Source organism: Marmota marmota, unplaced genomic scaffold (assembly GCF_001458135.2).
Source record: "Marmota marmota marmota unplaced genomic scaffold, marMar, whole genome shotgun sequence".
Classification (NCBI taxonomy): Eukaryota; Metazoa; Chordata; class Mammalia; order Rodentia; family Sciuridae; genus Marmota; species Marmota marmota.
In genome coordinates, this window is record NW_026000243.1 from 1,613,346 (window position 1) to 1,623,847 (window position 10,502).

The following is a 10,502-nucleotide window of genomic DNA, read 5'->3' on the forward strand; positions in this document are numbered from 1 at the left end:
ATATATATGAAACTTGAAACCTTTATGTTAACAAAATATACTAAGCTCAGAAAGTCAAGAGTTGTATGTTTTCTCTCATATGTGAAATCTGGAGAGGAAAAAGGAAAAGAAAGGTGTGGGGGTGTGGGGGGGTCTTCGGGAAAATTGGGATACTGGTAAGATAGAGGAAAGAGACCTAGGAGTGGGGGAAGGGGAGGAAAAGGGAAATATTGGGGATATTGGCCAAATTGTAATATTATATTTTGTGCATATACAAATAATGTCACAACAAAATCCCACCATTATGTACAACTATAATGCACAAACAAAAAAATGGAAAAAAAGAGTCAGGAATGAGCAAAATATTCTGAGGCACATCTCAGAGAAAGAATGACTATTTGATAAGTAATGTGTAAGTATAATGTGACTGTTATGCAAACAGAAGAATGAAAGGGAAGAGAGAGTTTTGCAATACAGGACAAGGTCCAAATATCTCTATATTCACTCCAGGTTTGTTCATATTCATACTGGTGGTTTTAAAGGTGAAAGAATGACCTTCATCCTAAACTCCAGTTTAGAATTATACATAAAAAGTCTTCTGGCATCATGATTTGCTAAAATGCAAATTTCCTGGGAACATTTCATGTTCTTGAATCACATAATTGAGAGTTGTTAACATTTCCATAGAAAACACATTTTTTTGTTCTAATTAGTTTTACATGACAGCAGAATAGATTTTGGTTTATTGTACATAAATGTAGCACAGTTTTTCATTTCTCTTGTAGTATAGATGTAGAGTTGCAACATATGTGCAGTTATACATGTACTTAAGGTAATGATATCCATCTCATTTCACCATCTTTCCTACCTCCATGTCCCCTCCCCTCCCTCCATTTGCCCAATCAAATTTCCTCCATTCTTCCCATGCTGCCCCCACCTTCATTATCGATCAGCATCCACTTATCAGAGAGAACATTTGGCCTTTGATTTGGGGGGATTGGCTTACTTTGCTTAGCATGATATTCTCCAACTCCATCCATTTACCTGCAAATGCCATAATTTTATTCTCTTTTATTGAGTAATACTCCATTGTGTATATATACCACCGTTTCTTTATGCATTCTTCTATTGAAGAGCATCTAGGTTGGTTCCACAGGTTAGCTATTGTGAATTGAACTGCTATAAACATTAATGTGGCTGGGTCACATCAATAGTATGATGATTTTAAATCCTTTGAGTATAGACCAAGGAGTGGGATAGCTGGATCAAATGGTAGTTCTATTCCAAGTTTTTTAAGGAATCTCCATACTGCTTTCCAGATTGGTTGTACCAATTTGCAGTCCCACCAGCAATATATGAGTGTACCTTTTCCCCACATCCTTTCCAACACTTATTGTTGCTTGTATTCTTGATAATTGCCATTATGACTGGAGTGAAATGGAATCAGAGTAGTTTTGATTTGCATTTCTCTAATTACTAGTGAAGTTGAATTTTTTAATATATTTATTGATCAATTGTATCTCTTCTTTTGTGAAATGTCTGTTCATTTACTTAGCCCCTTTATTGATTGGGTTATTTATTCTTTTGCTGTTGAGTTTTTTTAGTTCTTTATATAGCCTGGAAACTAGTGCTCTACCTGATGTGCATGTGGTAAACATGTTCTCCCACTCTGTGGACTCTCTCTTCACATTGTTGATTGTTTCCTTTGCTGAAAAGAAGCTTTTTAGTTTGAATCCATCCCATTTATTAATTCTTGATTTATTTCTTGAGATTTAGGAGTCTTGTTAAGGAAGTCAGGACCTAATCCAACATGATGAAGATTTGGGCCCTCTTCTGTTAGGCATAAGGTCTCTGGTCTAATTCATAGCTCCTTGATCCACTTTGAGTTGAGTTTTGTGCAAGCTGAGAGATAGTGGTTTAATTTCAATTTACTGCATATGGATTTCCAGTTTTCCCAGCACCATATGTTGAAGAAGAGGCTATCTTTTCTCCAAAGTATGTTTTTGGGGCGTTTGTCAAATATGAGATAACTGTATTTGTTTGGGTTTGTCTCTATGACTTCTGTATCATTGATCTACATGTCTATTTTGGTGCCAATACCATGCCATTTTTGTTACTATAGTTTTGTAGTAAAGTTTAAGCTCTGGTAATGTGCTGCCTCCTGCTTCACTCTTCTTGCAAAGGATTGCTTAAGCTATTCTGGGTCTCTTATTTTTCCGAATGAAATTCATGATTGCTTTTTCTATTTCTAAGAGGAATGTTGTTGGGATTTTAATTAGAAATGCATTAAATCTGTATAAGGCTTTTTGGTAGTATGGCCATTTTGACAATATTAATTCTGCTTATCCAAGAACATGGGATATATCTTTCCATTTTCTAAGAGCTTCTTCAATGCCTTTCTTTAATGTTCTGTAATTTTAATTGTAGAGGTCTTTTACCTCTTTTGTTAGATTGATTTCCAAATATTTTTAGACTGTTGTGAATGGGGTTGCTTTCCTAATTTCTCTTTCAGAAAATAATGTATAGAAATATAATTGATTTATGGGTACTGATTTTATATCCTGTTACTTTGCTGAATTCATTTATTAATTCTAGAAGTTCTCCTGTGGAGTTTTTTTAGATCCTCTAAGTATAGAATCATGTCATCCACAAATAGTGATAATTTTAGTTTTTCTTTTCCTATTTATATACCTTTAATTTCTTTCACCTGTCTAATTGCTCTGACTAGAGTTTCAAGGACTATATTGAATAGAAGTGGTGAGAGAGGGATCCGTGCCTTTTTCCAGTTCTGAGAGGAAATGCTTCCAATTTTTCTCCATTTAGAATTATGTTGGCCTTGGGCTTAAGTTTTACAATGTTTAAGTTATGTTCCTACTATCCCTAATTTTTCTGGTGTTTTAAACATGAAAGGGTGTTGTATTTTGTCAAATGCTTTTTCAGCATGTTGAGATGAGATGATCATATTATTATTATATTTAAGTCTATTGATGTGATGAATTACATTTATTGATTTCCATATGTTTAACCAACCTTGCATTCCCTGGGATGAACCCCACTTGGGCATGGTGGTCTATCTTTTTAATACATTTTTATATGCAATTTGGCAGAATTTTATTGAGAATTTTTGCATCTATGTTCCTCGGGGGTATTGGTCTTAAGTTTTCTTTCCTTGATTTGTCTTTGTCAAGTTTGCCACAAGGAATATTTGATCCCTTCATAATTTGGGGGATCTTAGAATAATAAAAGTTGCTTGTTTTCATAATAGTTAGCCTTCCTATTATATTAAGTAGAAAAAATAATTGGGAAATTTCCAAATAATTTAGGGGTTTTTTCCCCCTCTGCTATTTTTCCCTATGCTTTTCCCCACATTGGTTTCATTAATCCAATGGCTTCAATATCAATGAGAATGACCCTTAATTATTATTTTTCATATTCTGATCTTTCTCCTGAGCATCACTTAGCCTTTTTATGCATTCCCTACAGCCTATTATCCAATTGTTCAAAACTGAATGTATAATTTTTACCGTATTTCCAGTCTTCCTGATTTTTCTTTGTAGTAACACCATAATTTATCCAAATACCTATGCTAGTATTGGGGGAAATTTTATTGACTATATCTATTCTCTTTTTGAGAAGTCCTCCTGAATATTCCCTTACAATGTCTCTTACAGATCTTTGGGGTTTTTTTAACTTATGAATATTTTATTTGTTCTTTTTAGATATATATGATAGATGTCAGTAAACATGCTGACATCAGACATCATGAAGCTATATTTTGACTTATTGTACATACATGGAATGTAACTTATTCTAATTAGGACCCATTCTTGTGGTTGTACATGATGTGGAATTTCACTGATGTTATATACATATATGACATAGGAAAGTTATGTTTGATTCATTCTACTATCTTTTCTATTCCCATCTCTCACCCTGCACAAAATTCAAAGTGGATCAAAGACCTAGGAATTAGACCAGAACCCCTGCACCTGCTCAAAACAAATGCAGGCCCAACACTCCAATATATCAGCTCAGGAAATGACTTTCTTAACAAGACTCCTAAAGAATAAGAAGTAAAATCAAAAATCAATAAATAGGATGGTATCAAATTAAAAACCTTCTTCAGAGCAAAGGCAATAATCAATCAAGAGTGTGAAGAGAGCCTGCAGAATGGGAGAAAATCTGCCACCTGCTCCTCAGACAGGGCGTTAATATCCAGGCTATACAAAGAACCTATAAAACTTAACACTAAAAAAACAAACAGCCCAATCAATAAATGGATAAAGGAACTAAACAGACACTTCTCAAAAGAATAAACATGAATGGTCAATAAATATATGAAAAAAAAATTTCAACATCTCTATCAGAGAAATGCAAATTAGAACTACACTGAGATTTCATCTCCAGTCAGAATGGTAATGGATAAGAGACTTTATTTAAAAATGGCAATTTCCAAGAATGCAAGTAACAATAAATGTTGGTGAAGATGGACTGAAAGGGGTCTGCTCATATGATGTTGGTTGTGGAGAGTGGATGAAATCCCAGTCATGGGCTGATCCTGCAGTGCTGTAAAAGCCAAGTCTGGGAAACATTCCTTGCCAAAAGGCAAGGATCTTAACAACCTTGATACTCGACACTAATATTTAGCAGATGTTACAGTAGGCTTCCTGGGTGCAGCAGGATAGCTGCAAAAAAATGTTTCTACCTCTGTAACTTTTTAGTATACAAAGAAGCCTTTTGAAAACACATAAGTCTTAAACAATTTATAATATCCCTATAGCTTAACTTCCTGATTATGAGACCCAGTATAATATGCTTGCAGAGCTAGTTTGGGGTTACTGTTCTTCCACCAGAGTGCAGTGTCCCACCTAGCTCCAGCTTTATTTGAAAATGTCTCTGTGTTTTCTTTGTCTCTGTGTTTTTCTCCATCTCCTGTCACCCCTACTGTGGGGAGCCACTCTGAATGATTCATGACTTCCATCCTGAAGGCTTTCACCAGTCACTACATTTCATAGTGACCTGGACATTGTCCCGGTTCAGGAAATTGAGGGTGTGTCTTCAGATGTAGGTGTGTCACCCATGGCATTGAGCTACACTCACCTATTCCTTTGAAATACTTGACCTGTTTGGGATAGAATGTTCCATGGAAACACCCTTTGTGTGTCCCCTTCTCTTGCTCTGCCTTTGGGTGTGGCCTTCCTAGATGTCAGTCAACCTGCCAACAGCAGACATCATGAAGCTAGACTCAACCCCCTGAAACCTGACCCCTTGCCTAATTTGAATGGCTTCTCCCCCGCCCCTCACTGCGGACCCTTAAGGTCAGAGGAGCCATCACAGGACCCAAAGAAAAAGGTATCTCTGTCTCCTGTGTGATTGTTTTGTGCAGCCCAGTTCACCTGGAGTGACTCTGAGTGTTTTAGTCTCGAGAAAGGCGAGAGCCTACTCAAGATCCTTTGTGGATGCTGTACAAGTCATAGCAGTTGGTGGGACTGCAAAGTGGTACAACCACTCTGGGAAGCAGTAAAGCAGTATGGAGATTCCTCAAAAGCCTAGGAATGAAGCAACCACTTGAGCCAGCTATTCCACTCCTCAGCATATATCCAAAGGATTTAAACTCAGCCTACTATAAGGATGCAAACACCTGAATGTTTATAGCACACAATTCACAATAGCTAAGCTATGGAGCCAACCCATGTGCACTTCAACAGACCAATGGATAAAGAAAATGTGGTATATATACACAATGGAGTATTACCCATAAAGAATAATGATTTTGACCACCAGGGTAAGGGGTTGGGGTTCAGTGCCAGGGCTGAGGGAAGAGTGGGAGGCACTGGTGCAGGACAGGGAGAAAAGAAGCTACGACTAGTCGCCTAAAGGCATTGGAGTAAGCCAAGACCAAACCAGTGGAGCTGCCTCCAGAGCGTTCCCATGGTGGCCGCTGGGGACCCTCATCATGACCATGATACCTCTGCTGAAATGTAGATGAGTCCAATCACGACCCCCAGTTCGAGCCTATAGTTTCACTCCCTGAGCAAGAATTTAAAACACTGGAGGAAGATGAAGAGGAACTTTTTAAGATGCGAGCAATTTCTATTTGCTTCATAGAATGATCTTCCAGAATGGAAGGAAGGAGGCACTGGTGATGTCAAGCTCCTGAAACATAAGGAGAAAAGAACCACCGGCCTTCTCATGAGGAGGGACAAGACCCTGAAGATATGCGTCAACCACTATACCACGCCAATGATGAACTGAAGCCAAACGCTGGCAGCCATCGTGCCTGGGTTTGGAACACCCGTGCTGACTTGCTGATGAGTACCCTAAGCCAGAGCCGCTCGCCATTCACTTCCTAAACGCTGAGAATGCACAAAAGTTCAAAACAAAGTTTAAAGAATGCAGGAAAGCGTTTGAAGAGAGAAAAAAGAAAGGACTGGGCAAAAATGATAATGTTGAAAAAGTGACCCAAGAGCTGGAAGCTCTTTCTGTGAAGGAGAACAAGGAACCTGGAGAGAAGACCAAGGAGAAATCGGAGAAGCATTGAGTCGTCTTATTTTCCTTTTTCTTCTTTTAATTTTGCCCTGCCCTTCTTTTTGGGTTTATTTTTATTCTGTTATGTTTTCATAAGGATTTTATATAAAGAACTGAATTCCAACATTCAGGGTTTTTCTAAGTTTTTACCCTATTGAAGATGACTTGAGAAAATCCATTCCCAGTCATGAAAATGTACTGTGCTAACTTTCTTTCCCACGGTGGAAACACTTATTTACTATCATCAAAAATAGTGAATAAAAAACGCATTTGAAACCTGGGGAAAAAATAATAATGATTTTATGACATTTGCCAGTAAATGGATGGATCTGGAGACTGCAATGCTAAGTGAAATGAGCCAGTCCCAAAAAAACAAAGGTCAAATGTTTTCACTGATATGTGGAAGCTAACCCACAGTAAAGAGGAGGGGATTTAAAAAAAAAAAAAAAAAAAGGAATAGAAGTTCAGTGGATTAGATGATGGGGAATGAAGGGAAGGGAGGGTGGGTGAGAAAAGAAAAGATAGTGGAATAAATCTGACATATGTACATATATGAATACACCAGTGAATCTCACCATCTTGTATATCTACAAAAAATAATTTTAAAAAAAAACTATGGTTAAATGGCAGAAAGATCAGGAGAAGGATGGAAGCAGGGGTGAGGTTAGGAGAGGAAAAAGGAGAATTACTAGGGACTGAATTAGAACAAGGTATATTCCCTGCTTTTAAAATTAAGTCAAAATGGATTCTACTGACATGTATAACTAAAAAGAATCAATAAATTTTTAAAACTATGAAAAAAGGAAGGTAGAAGAAAACATCCATGTTAAAAAAAAGTCATGATATGAAAAGACCCAAATCTGTCTTCTAGATATGACAAATTTAATGTCTGAAGTGAAAAATACACTGAATCCAAAATACATAATCCTGGCCTAATTATGAGATAATTGTAAGAAATAGGAACTGAAGGGACATCCTACAAAATACATGACCAATAGTACTAATAGCAAGGCCATCCAAAACATGCAATATGAGAAATGGGGACAGCCAAGAAATTTGTGATACATCACCAGAGAATGTAATAGTATCCTGGATGGGAGCCTGGAACAGAAAAAAAGATATTAGATTAAAATTAAAGAAATCTGAATAATTCAGGGGCATTAATAATAATGTATCAATATTATTTGATTAATTGTGACAAATTTACACAATAAGTAAGATAACAAGGGGCACTGGATATGGAATACATTTAGTTCTCTACTTTCATTATTTTTCTGTAAATCTAAAACAATTCTAAGATTCAAATTCATTCTGGTATTAATGGTAGATCAGACAAACAGAAAAAAGATGAGTGAACCTGAATAGCAATAGAAACGTTCCAAAATGAAGCAGAAATAGAAAAAAATAACAGATCTTCAGTAATCTACTAGACCTCTCAGGCACTCTTATGTGCACAGAATTAGAGTCTCAGAAAGAGAAGAACCCTTGAAGACAGAGAAATTTAATACAGCTATCTAAAAAACAAAAAATTACATATTGAGGACCTTTGGCCCCTTAATATACTTTAAGAATGAAGTTGACCAAATGAGCTGCATACAACTGTTATATCTAGTATTGGGGGGCTACGCTATTAATACCTAACCATCCACTAAACAGAGACAAAACTACTGTATAAAATATTCTGTAAGGCTCTATATTATGATCTGGTTCACAATCATGTAGATTTCTACATTATTCATGAAACCGCTAATGTATATTTTATAAGCTTTTAATAACTGTTTACTTGATAGTGAAATTTGAAAAAAAGTATATTCATTATATACTATATTAATAAAAATTATTCAAAATTTAAAATTATGCCTCTTAAAAGAGATAAATGGCTTTTCCTTTTTATTAGATAAGACACCCAAATAATTACTTATTTGTACTTGTTTCTGGAACTTAATTTGTTATACCAGACTTTGTGCTTAAATAGCTATTGGCAATGCTTAATCAAGAATTTTTATGATTAAATATTTATTTCAAAGTCACCATCAATAATAAACTAGGTATAAAAAAATTATAGTTTTTGAATTGATCAATGACATTATATAGATTATAGAACACAATGAGAGATTACATAAGTATATTGTGATTCAATCAAGCTAATTAACATAACCATCACTTCTCATAATTTACATTTCTTTGTGGTTCGAATATTTAAAATCTATTATTTTGGCAAATTTGAATTATATGTTATTATTAACTATAGTTAAAACTTATCTCTCTTTTTAATACTTCTTTATATTTATTTATAAATATATATTTATAAAATATAATTTATAAAGCATGCAGAGGTACTTTACCACTGAGTTGCATCCTCAGCCCTTTTCATTTTTTTATTTTTTAATTTTTATTTATTTACTTATTTTAATTAAGTATGTATGGCAGCAGAATGCATTTTGATTCATTGTACACGATTGCAGCACAACTTTTCATTTCTCTAGTTGTACATGATGTGGCATTGCACCGTATGTGCAATCATACATGTACCTAGGGTAATGATGTCCATCTCATTCCACCATCTTTCCTGCCCCCATACTTCATAGCCTCCTCTCCCTCTAATTTTTTATTTGAGACAGGGTTTCACTAAGTTTCCAAGCTGGTGGCAAACTTTTGATCCTCCTGCCTCAGCCTCCCAAGTCACTAGATTCACAGGCCACTACACTGGTCAGAACTTATTCCTCTTAACTGAAACGTTGAACCCTTTGACCCATGTCTCTTCTTTCCTCCCCTACCCCTCCACAGCCTCCCTGGTTGTCATCATTCAAGTTCAACAGACAGGGATCTACATGATTTAACTTATATGTTGAATTCTTTTTAAGTATCCAAGTTTTAAAACACCTTAATACAATGTAAAGGTTTTAAATTGAATTAAATTTAAATAACATAAGAGCTACTTTTTTTTTAAGAGAGAGAGAGAAGAGAGAGAATTTTTTAATTTTTTTTTCAGGTTTTAGTGGACACAACATCTTTATTTTTATGTAGTGCTGAGGATTGTTTCTGATTTCCAACTTCAAATTTTCATTTAAAAGTCAAACCTTGCAATATTGCCCTTTTAAATTTCTGTTACCAAATCTATTTATGTCAGCTTGTAACATAATTAAGATTGAATGTAAAAAAAAAGACAACTATGCATTTAATATATGTTAATATGAGATTCATTATAGTTAGAAGTTTTTCCAATTCAAATCATCCATTTGGAGAAACCAAGAAACAGCATGAGATTAAGAAAGATGTATATGATTCCAAGATGGCTGCGAATAGAGTGCATCACACCCCGTGTACCGCGTCACTGTGCAGGTGAATAACGAGTTAGAACGACAAAAAACTATCTTGTTAGGAATTTACAGCAAAATTGGGGTGCACCAAAACCTAGAGGAAGGATTTCCAGCACTGAGGTCCGGTAATTGAGTCTCAAACACGAGCCAACTGTGCGACCGGAGATCCAGGCTGACTGATCCGCGCGGCCCGCCCCGCAGCTACAGACGGTGGGGCGCCGACGAGAAGCGACCAGCAAGCAGAGAGAAACGTTGCTACTAATTCTGCCGGCTGTGCCCTCACTGAGCCCCGGGCTGAGTTCGGGATTTCAGACGGGGAAGGAAGCGGTCCAGTTCTATCCCCCACAACGGAAACTCCAACAAGGAAGCCAGCGGCCACCATCTTGGAGAGCTGACGTAACCACCGCCAGTCTCCGACAGATTGCAACAATAAAACAGGTGTGTGTTACTCAGCCCAACTCCCATACAGCGGGGAATTCGCATAAAATCTCTCCTAGGCTTTCTGGGGGAGGGATTATCAGAACGAGCCTGCATAAAGACGCGGGGAAAGGGAGAGACACCTGACCTCCAACTCCCCCTCCCATCAGCGGCGAAAACGAAACCTGTCTTGCCAGCGCTGGGGAAGAAGCAAGTGGAAAAAATCAAAACAATAGAGTGCCGGGGTTCCCAATAGCC

The 10,502-nt window shown here is 36.6% G+C and overlaps 1 pseudogene; it reads left to right on the forward strand.

The window, feature by feature from the left end:
• Nucleotides 1-5,910: 5,910 nt before the first annotated feature.
• Nucleotides 5,911-6,551, forward strand: LOC107153536 (annotated as a pseudogene).
• Nucleotides 6,552-10,502: the final 3,951 nt, after the last annotated feature.